Source organism: Schistocerca gregaria, chromosome 3 (genome assembly GCF_023897955.1).
Source record: "Schistocerca gregaria isolate iqSchGreg1 chromosome 3, iqSchGreg1.2, whole genome shotgun sequence".
Lineage (NCBI taxonomy): Eukaryota > Metazoa > Arthropoda > Insecta > Orthoptera > Acrididae > Schistocerca > Schistocerca gregaria.
Genome location: NC_064922.1, coordinates 549049434 through 549064701, shown reverse-complemented (window position 1 = coordinate 549064701; position 15268 = coordinate 549049434).

The following is a 15268-nucleotide window of genomic DNA, read 5'->3' as shown; positions in this document are numbered from 1 at the left end:
TTAAGTTGAGATGGAATATGTAATACTTTGGGAAGAATTAGACAGACCACTGGAAGATGTAAGTTGAAATACTGTACCTTTAATCATAGCTAACACTTGGTTTAAGAATCATGAACAAAGGTTGTATACATGGAAGAACCCTGGAGATACTGAAAGGTATCAGATAGATTATATAATGGTAAGACAGTGGTTTACGAATCAGGTTTTAAATTGTAAGATATTTCCAGAAGCAAATGTGGACTCAGACCACAATCTATTGGTCATGAACTGTAGACTAAAACTGAAGAAACTGCAAAAAGATGGGAATTGAAGGAGATGGGACGTGGATAAACTGAAAGAACCAGAGGTTGTACAGAGTTTCAGGGAGAGCATAAGGGAGCAATTGACAGGAATGGGGGAAAGAATTACAGTAGAAGAAGAATGGGTAGCTTAGAGGAATTAAGTAGTGGAGGCATCATAGAATCAAGTATGTAAAAAGACGAGGGCTGGTAGAAACCCTTTGGTAACAGAAGAAAAATTGAATTTAATTGATGAAAGGAGAAAATATAAAAATGCAGTAAATGAAGCAGGCAAAAAAGGAATACAAATGTCTCAAAAATGAGATCGACAGGAGGTGCAAACTGGCTAAGCAGGCATGGCTAGAGGAAAAATGTAAGGATGTAGAGGCTTATCTCACTAGGGGTAAGATAGATACTGCCTACGGGAAAATTAAAGAGACCTTTGGAGATAAGAGAACAACTTGTACGAATATCAAGAGCTCAGATGGAAACCCAGTTCTAAGCAAAGAAGGGAAAGCAGAAAGGTGGAAGGAGTGTATAGAGGGTCTATACAAGGGCGATGTGCTTGAGGACAATATTATGGAAATGGAAGAGGATGTAGATGAAGACGAAATGGGAGATATGATACTGTGTGAAGAGTCTGACAGAGCACTGAAAGACTGGAGTCGAAACAAGGCCCCTGGAGTAGACAACATTCCATTGGAACTACTGACGGCCTTGGGAGAGCCAGTCCTGACAAAACTACCATCTGGTGAGAAAGATGTACGAGGCAGGCAAAATACCATCAGACTTCAAGAAGAATATAATAATTCCAATCCCAAAGGAAGCAGGTGTTGACAGATGTGAAAGTTACCGAACTATCAGTTTAATAAGTCACAGCTGCAAAATAAAACACGAATTCTTTACAGACGAATGGAAAAACTGGTACAAGCTGACCTCGGGGAAGATCAGTTCGGATTACGTGGAAATGTGGGAACAGGTGAGACAATACTGACCCTACGAGTTATCTTAGAAGAAAGATTAAGAAAAGGCAAACCTAGTTTCTAGCATTTGTAGACTTAGATAAAGCTTTTGACAATGTTGATTGGAATACTCTCTTTCAAATTCTGTAGCACCACATTTCGAAAGCTTCTATTCTCTTCTTCTCCAAACTATTTATCGTCCATGTTTCACTTCCATACATGGCTACACTCCATAAAATACATTCAGAAAGACCTTAGCTGTTTAGTACCCCTTAAACATCCCAACAACCATCACCACCACCACCACATTCAGAAATGACTTGCTGACACTTAAATGCATACTCGATGTTAACAAAGTTCTCTTCTTCAGAAACGCTTTCCTTGCCATTGCCAGTCTACATTTTGTATCTTCTCTACTTCGACCATCATCAGTTATTTTACTTCCTAAATAGCAAAACTCATTTACTACTCGTTTCCTAATCTAATTCCCTCACCATCACCCGACTTAATTCGACTATATTCCATTATCCTCGTTTTTCTTTTGTTGATGTTCATCTTATATCCTCCTTTCAAGACACTGTCCACTCCATTCAACTTCTCTTCCAAGTCCTTTGCCGTCTCTGACCGAATTACAATGTCATCGGCGAACCTCAAAGTTTTTATTTCTTCTCCATGGATTTTAATACCTACTCCGAATTTTTCTTTTGTTTCCTTTACTGCTTGCTCAATACACAGATTGAATAACATCGGAGAGAGACTACAACCCTGTCTCACTCCTTTCCCAACCACTGCTTCCCTTTCATGCCCCTCGACTCTTATGACTGCCATCTGGTTTCTGTACAAATTGTAAATAGCCTCTCGCTCCCTGTATTTTACCCCTGCCACCTTTAGAATTTGAAAGAGAGTATTCCAATCAACATTGTCAAAAGCTTTCTCTAAGTCTACAAATGCTAAGGACGTAGGTTTGCCATTCCTTAATCTTTCTTCTAAGTTATGTCGTAAGGTCAGTATTGCAACGCGTGTTCCAGTATTTCTACGGAATCCAAACTGATCTTCCCCTAGGTCGGCTTCTACTAGTTTTTCCATTCGTCTGTAAAGAATTCGTGTTAGTATTTTGCAGCTGTGGCTTAGTATACTGATTGTTCGGTAATTTTCACATCTGATTTCTTTGGGATTGGAATTATTATATTCTTCTTGAAGTCTGAGGGTATTTCGAACGTTTTATACATCTTCCTCACCAGATGGTAGAGTTTTGTTAGGACTGGCTCTCCCAAGGCCGTCAGTAGTTCCAATGGAATGTTGTCTACTCCGGAGGCCTTGTTTCGACTCAGGTCTTTCAGTGCTCTACACACAGTATCGTATCTCCCATTTCATCTTCATCTACATCCTCTTCCAATTCCATAATATTGCCCTCAAGTACATCGCCCTTGTATAGACCCTCTACATACTCCTTCCACCTTTGTGCTTTCCCTTCTTTGCTTAGAACTGGCTTTCCGTTTGAGCTCTTGATGTTCATACAAGTGGTTCTCTATCTCCAAGGTCTTTTTAATTTTCGTGTAGGCAGTATCTATCTTTCCTCTAGTGAGATAAGCCTCTACATACTTACATTTGTCCTCTAGCCATCCCTGCTTAGCCATTTTGCACTTCATGTAGATCTCATTTTGAGACATTTATATTTCCTTTTTGGTTGCTTCATTTACTGCATTTTTATATTTCCTCCTTTCATCTATTAAATTCAATATTTCTTCTGTTACCCAAGGATTTCTACTAGCCCTCGTCTTTTTACCTACTTGATCCGCTGATGCCTTCACTACTTCATCCCTCAAAGATACCCATTCTTCTTCTACTGTATTTCTTTCCCCTATCCCTGTCAATTGTTCTCTTATGTTCTCCCTGAAACTCTGTACAACCTCTGGTTCTTTCAGTTTATCCGAGTCCCATCTTCTTAAATTCTCACCTTTTTGCAGTTTCTTCAGTTTTAGTCTACAGTTCATAACCAACAGATTGTGGTCAGAGTCCACATCTGCCCCTGGAAATGTCTTACAATTTAAGACTTGGTTCCTAAATCTCTGTCTTACCATTATATAATCTATCTGATACCTTTTAGTATCTCCAGGGTTCTTCCATGTATACAACAGTCAGTTACATAACAATATACGGATATGCATGTCAATACTGACCCTATAATTTATCTTAGGAGTTAGGTTGGAGAAACGCAAATCTACTATTAAGACAGTTGTAAATTTAGCAAAAGCTCATCGCAATGCTCACTAAACTGCACTCTTTGAAATTCGAAAGAAAGGAAGTTTCCACAACATTGAGTGAATGGCTATCTATGAATTGTACAGAAACCTGTACAGTTACGAGAGTCAAAAGACATGAAAAGGAAACTGTAGTTGATATGGGTGTGAGAAAGGAGTGTAGCTTATCCCAAACATTACACAGTCAGTTAGTTGATCAAGTTGTAAAAGAAATCAGGGAGTCATTTGGAAAAAAGTGCATTTCAAAGAAAAAAAGAAAAACTTTGGAAGTCGCTGAAGACATTGTACATGTATCAGAGACAGCAAAGGTCTTGGAAGAGCACCTGAATAGTATGAGTAGTGTCTTGAGAAAAGGTTATAGGAAGTATATCAAGAAAGGTAAAGCAAGTGTAACAGAATACAGTCGAATTAAATCACACTAAACTTGGGCTATTTATTTAGGAAATAAGCCACTGAAAGCAGAACATGAGTTTTGCTGTTTGTGAAAAATAGTATTATGTTTGTGCAACATAGCGCATCACCAGCTGGAGGAGCGGATCGGCGGTCGTTGCTGCGGCCGCCCTCTCAGTTGTGACTGGGAATGCAGCCAACGCATCATGTACGTCGTCATCGACATGAAAAATTAGGAGGTCCAACGAATCGAATGCTGAATCCTTGCCAGAGAGCAGCCGAGACAAGGCATCGGCGTTGGCATGCTGGGAGGTGGTCCGGAAATGGATGGTGTACCTAAAACGTGAAAGGAATACTGCCCATCGATGCAGGTGGTGAGAAGTCTTCGTGGGTTACTAGACTGACTGAATGGTTCAAGTGGCTCTGAGCACTATGGGACTTAACTTCTGAGGTCTAGAACTTAGAACTACATAAACCTAACTAACCTAAGGACATCACACACATCCATGCCCGAGGCAGGATTCGAATCTGGTACCGTAGTGGTCGAGCGGCTCCAGACTGTAGCGTCTAGAACCGCTCGGCCACTGCGTACGGCGGACTGACTGAAAAAATAAGGTCATTAGGGGCTTATGTTCAGTGATGAAGCGAAAAGACCTACTGTAAAGGTACGGGAGGAATTTGGTATAGGCAAATACGATAGCTAGTGCCTCGTTCTCAGTTTGAGAATATTTCCATTGGGCCTCAGTAAGGGATTTAGATAAGTACACCAGCGGGCATTCCGAACCATCGGGTAGACGATGCGATAGGTCAGCTCTAACACCATAGTCTGAGACATCCATAGCCAAGAGGAGAGGAAGAGAGGGGTTATACGGCATGAGACACTCCGATGAGTGCAACCTCCGCTTTAAGGTTTGGAAAGCCGACTCAACAAGCCGGGGACCAATGAAAAGACACGTCTTTCGGCATAGGTGATGGAGGAGGCCCACAATGTTTGCGGCGGAGGGAATGAACTTTCGACAGTAAGCAATTTTACCCAGGAGAGACCGCAATTGATGGACGTCGCGCGTATGAGAACGTGCCGTTGTAGCGGCGATGTGGGAGGAAGTAGGCGATATGCCATCGCAGGAAATGATGTGACCCAGGCAGGAAACAGCAGGTTGAAAAAGCGAGCATTTAGCAAAGTTGCATTTTAATCCCGCAGTCCGTAGGCACAGGAACAACTGTCGCAGATGAGAGATGTTCTAAGTAGCGCTGGAAGATGGCTGGTGCACTAGCGTTGCCATACATAAGGTGGTTCAACCGCAACAGCCCAAACGGGGTGTTGACGACGGCCAAGTGAGTAGAAGATTCATCTAAAGGTATTTGGAGGTAGTCCTCGGCAAGATCGATCTTTGAAAAAAATTGTCCCCCTGCGAGCTTGGAGAACAGGTCCTCAGGACGCGGGAGGGGATAGTCTTCAACCTGTAGCTGAGGGTGTAGCATAGCCTTGAAGTCGCCACAGACTGGAAGACGCCTATCTGGTCTCTTGAGGATGACCAACGGTGTTGCCCACGGACAGTAACGTACCGGAGCGAAGACTCCCTCCACGGTGAGACAGTTCATTTCTTGTTGAAGAGGCTGCTGAAGAGAGTGGGGAACCTGCAGAGGCCCAGAAGTACTTCAGGCAGGCAGACAGTTTTAGCTGGAGTAATGCATGAAAATCTTGAGCACAGCCGATGCCTGGCGAGAAGAGGTCCTGGACCTGGAATTCTGAGCACAAGGTATTGACTGCCGGGAACGGAACCTGGGAAGACACCGGATGAACACTGCCGTCGATGGCGAAGCCAAAAGCCCAGAAGGCATCCAACCCGTACAGATCTGCCAAGGCCGCATTGTTGACCACAAGGAAGGTAACTTCCCGGCGCACCGATTTATACAAGACGGAAACCGTGAACTGACTCAAGAAGGCGATTGCTTGCTTATTATAAGTAAGGTGGCGCCGGGGTGTGGGCGCCAGGGGGGTGCTCCAATCTTCGCATAAGAGGAATAGTTGATCAGTGAGACCGTTACTCCAGTATCCACCTGCATCGGCAGCAGCCGACCGTCGACCTGAACGTCGATCATCAGCTCGGAAGATTCCGAAGACTGCACCTGGTTGACATCCATGGGTATAGACCCCCGACGGTCATAGGACGTAAGAGGAGGGGGCTGCCGAGATCGGCAGACCGAGCTGACATGCCCGTTACGGGTACACACTTCACAATACGCCCGTTTGTCAGGGTAGTCTTCCCGTGCGTGGTTCTTAAAGCATCCCAGGCAGGACGGCAGCCAGAGAGGCTGGCGGCGCTGGTGAGGGCGCGGGGGCTCCTTGCACTGACTGACTGCACCGGACCCGCGGAACAGTCCGAGGGCGCAAATTCCTGGACAGGGAGTCTGCCCTGTCGACGCTGTGCAGAACAGGACAGCCTGCGCCGCTCATCAGAACGGACGGTAGCAATGTCTTCGACCTCCGCCAGTGACGTGACGGGCTCAGAGGCGTCGTGGTCGCGGTGGGCCTCCACTTCCGCCCAGGATTCCAAATTCATGTCTACCGCCGTAGAGATTTCGCACTTTAATGCTAGATCAATGATCTGATCCAGAGTAGGATCGTAGAGTCTGAGGGCGTCGCGCCGGAAAACCGCGTCAGGGGCGGCCTGGATGAGGTGGTCGAGGACTACCTCGTCCGCATAGGATTCTTTGGAGACTCGTGAGCTGAAGTGAGATTTCTGGCTGAAACCTTGCAGTTCCGTTGCCCACTGGCGATAGAATTGGCCAGCCTTCTTGCGACACTGGCAAAATTCGACGCGGGCAGCCAACACGTGGACCGGTCGTCGATAGTAAACTGCGAGATAGTGAAAGAATCCGGAGGTCGAGGTTGGAGTTTCGTCAAGAGAACATGCACTTTAGAATGGTCACAGGACAAAAAGTAAGAACGAGGAGCAGCCTCGTGGACAACCTGGTGGATTTGAAAATGCTGCTGGAGCCACTTCTCGTATGTTTCCTAGTCTTCAGCATCCTCGTTGAAAGTGGCAAACGGCGGGGGCGGCGGAACCCGGCGTCTTTGCAAGACTTCCGCAAATAAACGTTCCTGCGTATCCTGAGAGTTCTTGCAAAACTGGTGATGACCTTGTAGTAAGTGAGTCATGCACACTTTGGACCAGCTGCTGAAGGACAACTTCCGCCATGAGGAAGACACACGAAGGCACCAACTCGTCGCCACTTGTGTTTTCACTGACACTTCGCAATTCTTTACAACACAACTTTTGGTAACTGAACATACAAACGAAAGGTAACAATAACGAAAAAATGTCTCTTAATTGAGGCAAACAAAAGTTCGCTTCTTTTTTTACACAAAGGTTCGTGGTAACACACTCATACACTAGTAACAGTCCAGTTCTGAAATGAAGACGTAATCTTCGGCGGGTGCTGTACTCGACGTCGGCATCCGACGTGAACTTCGGGCGTGGTTCTAGCCCATAAATAGGTGTCTCAAGCCAATCAGATTTCGGCGTAGTGATACTTCCTACAGACCGTGTCTCGAGCTCCCCCTGCAGGAAGTACTGCTCGGAATGTCTGTTTCCATTATCTTGTGTGTAAATAGCCGGTGTTTACCATGGTGCTTTTGGGTACGCCTTTGGGCATAGACAACATCGTCCTCTCTGGTGTTATACGGGTTGCCGCCCTCAGGGGCTACCTTGGCTCCGATATAACAGATACAGGTTGTAATAGTTATGCAGGAATGAAGAGACTTGTAAAGGATAGACTAGTGCAGACAGCTGCATCAGACCAGTGCCTGGACAGAAAGCCATAACATCAGCAACGAAAACAACGACAATAACAACAAAAACAACGAATTACAGAACATACACATTGTAATGGCGCAAACCTAATGGACAGGAGCTCATTGCCGCAAGACAACCACTTGTCATAATATTCTGGCACAGCATTGTCACATGGTTTCTATTACGCTTCGCAGTCTACCTGTCGGTCGGTGACCAGCCGGTTACCGAAACCAGGGACACTTCGTTATGCCGCGTGTGTGACGTTTTCAGCAGCCACGCCACAACAAAACACGTTTCGGCTCGCATAAATACCGGCCACGCAGACAGACCACTGATCGAGTCGGTGAGACATCGAGTCGGCGTTTGCTGCTGTTCTGACTTCGACCGTAATGCTGGTACCGCTCCTGTGTCATCCTGAGAGGATCGCCTGCCAGGGAGTCCAGTCACAGCATTGATAGGCCGAGGGGCGAAGCGAGGCTCTCCTAGTCACTTTGCCAGATTCCATCAGCCAGACGTAGATCGACGGTTTGGACCCGGACGCCCCTGTCGCCTCACGCTGAGCTGTCAGCCGGTCAGCCAGCCAGCCTCATCTTTGACCGGGCTTGTCGTGCCTGTTTTTGAGTTCCATGATTCAGATTTCAGTAGAAACGATTATATCAATATTCTTAAAGCTACGCACACCTGCAACATCCTACTCAGTGTGGAACTGTGTTCAGTGGTAGGTTTACAGGCAACACAGGACAGTCATCGGATTTTGGAAAAGTTATCGACTGTGCCGAGAACCTCTGAGGAGTTTCGAAATGGAGTTATGTGTACGCTATTTTGCCCATTTTTTTTATTTTGTGTTATTTAAGACTGGGGCCTTTGTGAGGCTGATTTCTATTGTGGATAAGTTGTTTGACTCAGATTGCTGAAGCCTACGTTGCCAAATACCTCCTAGTAGCGTGACCTAATTTTGAGAAAATTGCTTAGTCAGTACGCTATCTCACGGCCTAAAGATGCCAGGGGCAGTCGCTTCTGGGTAGAATGCTACACTTTGTCGTATGTGGTTTTAGAATATTTCAGATCGACGGCGCAGTAACTTAGGGTTTGATTTGTTATTTTTGTCTTTGCTGTGTTCCTCAGCTCATGTGCATATTTTTATGCAACAAGTTGTTTCACGATTCTAAGGCCCACGTAGAACCTGCTTAACTCGTAGATGACGTGTCCGTACAAATCACAGAAAATAAAAAATAAAATAAAATACACTCATTTCTGCCAAACTTACGGCTTTAAAAAGACGTTGCTCATCAAAACTTTTGGTTTTTGTCTATTGATTCTTGATCCGGTAACTGTACTGAATAAGTGAAAACTCCATTCTACTTAACACCTTAATTATCTCTAGTTATAATTTTGGGCTGAGCAAAAGTTTTATTTTGGAACGTAAGAGTAATGTGTTCGAATATTATGAATTACATGGGGGAAAACGACCCGTTGATTCACAGTCAGCACAGATTCTGAAAATGTTGTTCCTGCGAAACACAACTAGGTTTTTACTCTCGCGAAGTAAAGAATACTGTCGACACTGAATCTCAAATTAAAAACATGTTTTTAGATCTCCAAAATCCTTTTCTTGCCGTTGCTCAGAAACTTCTTTTAATCGAATGCACGCCTACGGAGTATCGTGTCAGTTGTGTGACTGAAATCATGATTTCCTGCCGGAAAGTTCACAGCTTGTAGTGCTGTAGTAGCCTTTATACTAACTGACGGAAAGTCTTCGAATAAAACAGAAGTGACATCTGACACTGGCCAAGGACATGGTACAGTCCCTCTACTGTTTCAAGCCTTTATAAATGATTTAGGAGACAATATGAGCAGCCATCATAGATTGCTTGGAGGTCAAGCTGTCTTTTACCATCTAGCAAAGTCATCAGCAGATCAAAGCCAATTGCAAAACGATTTTGGTATCCATATACGGCAAAAGTGGGAGTTGATGTTAAGTAATGCAAAGTTTAATGTCATCCAAATGAGTACTAAAAAGAATGTGCTAAATTTCAGTTTCGTAATAAATCACAGAAAACTAAATGCTGTCAATTCAGCTAAATACCTAGGAACAACAGTTACGAGCTAGTTAAATTGAAACAGTCACATAGATAATGTTGCAGGGAAAGCAAATTAAAGAGAGCGTTCTATTGTCCAAACACTGAGAAGGTGTAACAGCTCTGCTTAAAGTCTCTGGCTACATTGCGCTTGTCCCCACTCTGCTAGAGTGGTTCCATGCAGTATGGGGTCTTCATCAGATATGACTGGCGGAGTTCAAAGAAGGCTAGCTCGTTTTTTTTATGGTGAAACAGGAGAGGAAGTGTCAGGACATGCTACGCGAGACAGGGCGGCAATCATTAAAACAAAGTTGTATTTAGTCGCGAAGAGATCTTGTCACGAAGCTTCAATCTCCAACGTACTCCTGCGAAGAAAATTTTGTTGAAACCAGTCTACATAGAGACAATTGATCATGCTAATAAAATCAAAGAGATCACTGCCGGCACGGAAAAATTTAAGTGTTCGTTTTTCCTGCGTGCTGCTGGAAACCGGTAAGGCAGAAAAATAATGTGAACGATTTGGGTGAACTGTTTACAGGCACTTAAGTGTGAATTGCTGAGAAATCATGTGGATGAAGTGTTTTGTGAAATTTAGCTGGTTAGCACCAAATAAATATTACTGTTAGTGAACACTGTCGTAGTACATTCGTTTGGAAGGACAACAACATGTCATTCTCCTTACAGACGATGTAGACACCGATATATGTGACGATATCTTTGACATCGGCTCTGATGAAGTCCATATCACTATATATATTTCGTTCTCCTTTTTATTCTGAACAGATAACTGAGAAATGACCCTCGGCCAATCAGGGCAAGAACAAAACCTTGTGGCGCCTGTATGTGGCCCACGTTATGTCGCTTAGTAAGACACGCAAAGAGCTCCGTAAGCCATTTTACCTATGGTACCATTGTTCCATTCAGACTGGCACCCTCTTTCACGCCACTAAGGTACAGATGCGCAAACCGAGCTGCTCCGTATTCGGATAAGACGACGCGGCCACGTGTCGGCAGTGGTGCGTTTGGTGGCGCGCCGGCACGCAGAGGCGTGAGCCGGCGTGCGACCTCGCGGCTGCCGTTCCCACGCACTTCCGCCGCAGCGGCGGGGCTCCGTGAGGGATGATCCGGCGCAGCGGCAGCAGCAGCAGTCTGTGGCCTTCAGCTGTAACCTCTCCCCCAGGGTCTGTGTGCATCTCCCTCGAGAAAACTGTTTCCGCTAAAACAAAGTTTTAGTCCTGATGGAGAAATAAAGTCTAACCCTTTTAGAGAAAAAGACGAAGATTAGGACTAAACGTCCCGTCGAGACGAGTTCATTAGAGGTGACTCACAAGCTCGGAATGGGGTATTAGGAAAGAGAAAATCGGTCGTCCTCTTTCCAGACTTACAATACTGGCGTTTAATTGAGAGCAACTGCGGGAAATCTTTAAATGTATGGCTAGATAGGGAGCAGAACCTACTCCTCCCGATTGCAACTGCAGTGTCATGATGATCCAGCAAGAAAACACGCAAATTTAATCATTTACTACAAACAAAGACGAAAAAAGAGACACCACGAAGGGATTATCCGAATCGGTCGGAAATAGGTAGATGTGACGTTCTTGTAATGACAAACAGATGACTACAGTTTTAAAAAGTTGGATGATAATTTCAAGTGAAAGGCCGTCACAAATGGAGCAAGTCAGTAAAGAGTTGATACACGTCTGGTCCTCATCCAAGCCGTTACGCGGCTTGGCATTGACTGACAGAGTTGTTGGATGTTCTCCTGAGGAATATAGTTCCATATTCTATCTGACTGACGCGTTAGATCGTCAAAATCCCGAGTTGTTTAGAAGGTTCTGCCACAATGCTTCAAACATTCACGACTGGGGAGAGACCCTGTGACCTTGCTCAAACAGTAGAAACTCTCGCTGTGTATGGAAGCGCAGCATCTTGATGAAATGTAAGCCCAGGAGGGCTTGCCATGGAAGGGAACAAAATGGAGGATAGCGTATCGTCCACGTACGGCTTTACTGTAAGAGTGCCTTGGATGGCAACCAAATGGAATGGATCCTATAGTGTCCAGTATGGAACCGCGCGACCGCTACGGTAGCAGGTTCGCATCCTTCCTCGGACATGGATGTGTGTAATACCCCTAGGTTAGTTGGTTTAGGTAGTTCCAAGTTCTAGGGACTGATGACCACAGAAGTTAAGTCCCATAGTGCTCAGACCCATTTGAACCATTTTTGATCCTATAGTGAAATGAAATGATACCCCAGAACATCATATATGGTGGTCGTTTTTATAGCGGATGACAGTCAGAACGGTAATCCACCGTTGTTCTGGGTGTCTCCAGACACGGCTTCGCTGGTCATGGGGCACATTTCGAAGCTAGACTCGTCACTGAATATAACTCTGCCTCAGTCAATGAAATTCTAGGCCGAAGACGTGTCTGGAGATGCCCCAAAAATCGGTGAGATAGCAACCTGAATGAAGCCCTTTATACGACCCGAAAACCAGACGTGATAAATGGTTCAAATGGCTATGAGCACTAGAACTTAGAACTACTTAAACCTAACTAACCTAATAACATCACACACATCCATGCCCGAGGCAGGATTCGAACCTGCGACCGTAGCGGTCGCGCGGTTCCAGATCGTAGCGCCTAAAACCGCTCCGCCACCCCGGCCGGCCAGTTGTGATAGTCTAAGGTACCAATTCTTTTCACAGCAGAACCCCTTTGGTCGTCATCCGTGGCACCCTTACAGCACAACAGTACGTCGACGATATCCTATGCCCCAGTCTGTTGGCCTTCGTGGCAAACCATCCTGGGCTTACATTTCAGCCAGATGATCCCATCCCGCAAAAAGTGAGAGTTTCTACTGCTTGTCTTCGTGCTTGCCAAACCCTACCTTGGCCAACAAGGTCGTCGGATCTCTCCCCAACTTATAACTTTTGGAGTATTGTGGGCAATGCCCTTGAACCAGTTCGGGATTTTGACCGTCTAATGCGCCATGAACCATGGACCTTGCCGTTGGTGGGGAGGCTTGCGTGTCTCAGCGATACAGATGGCCGTACCGTAGGTGCAACCACAACGGAGGGGTATCTGTTGAGAGGCCAGACAAACGTGTGGTTCCTGAAGAGGGGCAGCAGCCTTTTCAGTAGTTGCAGGGGCAACAGTCTGGATGATTGACTGATCTGGCCTTGCAACATTATCCAAAACGGCTTTGCTGTGCTGGTACTGCGAACGGCTGAAAGCAAGGGGAAACTACAGCCGTAATTTTTCCCGAGGACATGCAGCTTTACTGTATGATTAAATGATGATGGCATCCTCTTGGGTAAAATATTCCGGAGGTAAAATAGTCCCCCATTCGGATCTCCGGGCGGGGACTACTCAGGAGGATGTCGTTATCAGGAGAAAGAAAACTGGCGTTCTACGGATCGGAGCGTGGAATGTCAGATCCCTTAATCGGGCAGGTAGGTTAGAAAATTTAAAAAGGGAAATGGATAGGCTAAAGTTAGATATAGTGGGAATTAGTGAAGTTCGGTGGCAGGAGGAACAAGACTTCTGGTCAGGTGACTACAGGGTTATAAACACAAAATCAAATAGGGGTAATGCAGGAGTAGGTTTAATAATGAATAGGAAAATAGGAATGCGGGTAAGCTACTACAAACAGCATAGTGAACGCATTATTGTGGCCAAGATAGATACGAAGCCCACACCTACTACAGTAGTACAAGTATATGCCAACTAGCTCCGCAGATGATGAAGAAATTGAAGAAATGTACGATGAAATAAAAGAAATTATTCAGATAGTGAAGGGAGACGAAAATTTAATAGTAATGGGTGACTGGAATTCGAGTGTAGGAAAAGGGAGAGAAGGAAACATAGTAGGTGAATATGGATTGGGGCTAAGAAATGAAAGAGGAAGCCGCCTAGTAGAATTTTGCACAGAGCACAACTTAATCATAGCTAACACTTGGTTTAAGAATCACGAAAGAAGGTTGTATACGTGGAAGAACCCTGGAGATACTAAAAGGTATCAGATAGATTATATAATGGTAAGACAGAGATTTAGGAACCAGGTTTTAAGTTGTAAGACATTTCCAGGGGCAGATGTGGACTCTGACCACAATCTATTGATTATGACCTGTAGATTAAAACTGAAGAAACTGCAAAAATGTGGGAAATTAAGGACATGGGACCTGGATAAACTGAAAGAACCAGAGGTTGTACAGAGTTCAGAGAGAGCATAAGGGAACAATTGACAGGAATAGGGGAAAGAAATACAGTAGAAGAAGAATGGGTAGCTCTGAGGGATGTAGTAGTGAAGGCAGCAGAGGATAAAGTAGGTACAAAGACGAGGGCTGCTATAAATCCTTGGGTAACAGAAGAAATATTGAATTTAATTGATGAAAGGAGAAAATATAAAAATGCAGTAAATGAAGCAGGCAAAAAGGAATACAAACGTCTCAAAAATGAGATCGACAGGAAGTGCAAAATGGCTAAACACGGATGGCTAGAGGACAAATGTAAGGATGTAGAAGCTTATCTCACGAGGGGTAAGATAGATACTGCCTACAGGAAAATTAAAGAGACCTTTGGAGAGAAGAGAACCACGTGTATGAATATCAAGAGCTCAGATGGCAGCCCAGTTCTAAGCAAAGAAGGGAAGGCAGAAAGGTGGAAGGAGTATATAGAAGGTTTATACAAGGGCGATGTACTTGAGGACAATATTATGGAAATAGAAGAGGATGTAGATAAAGACGAAATGGGAGATACGATACTGCGTGAAGAGTTTGACAGAGCACTGAAAGACCTGAGTCGAAACAAGGCCCCCGGAGTAGACAACATTCCATTAGAACTACTGACGGCCTTGGGAGAGCCAGTAATGACAAAACTCTACCAGCTGGTGAGCAAGATGTATGAGACAGGCGAAATACCCTCAGACTTCAAGAAGAATATAATAATTCCAATCCCAAAGAAAGCAGGTGCTGACAGATGTGAAAATTACCGAACTATCAGTTTAATAAGCCACGGCTGCAAAATACTAACGCGAATTCTTTACAGACGAATGGAAAAACTGGTAGATGCTGACGTCGGGGAAGATCAGTTTGGATTCCGTAGAAATGTTGGAACACGTGAGGCAATACTGACCTTACGACTTATCTTAGAAGAAAGATTAAGAAAAGGCAAACCTACGTTTCTAGCATTTGTAGACTTAGAGAAAGCTTTTGACAATGTTGACTGGAATACTCTTTTTCAAATTCTAAAGGTGGCAGGGGTAAAATACAGGGAGCGAAAGGCTATTTATAATTTGTACAAAAACCAGATGGCAGTAATAAGAGTCGAGGGGCATGAAAGGGAAGCAGTTGTTGGGAAAGGAGTGAGACAGGGTTGTAGCCTCTCCCCGATGTTATTCAATCTGTATATTGAGCAAGCAGTAAAGGAAACAAAAGAAAAATTTGGAGTAGGTATTAAAATTCATGGAGACGAAGTAAAAACTTTGAGGTTCGCCGATG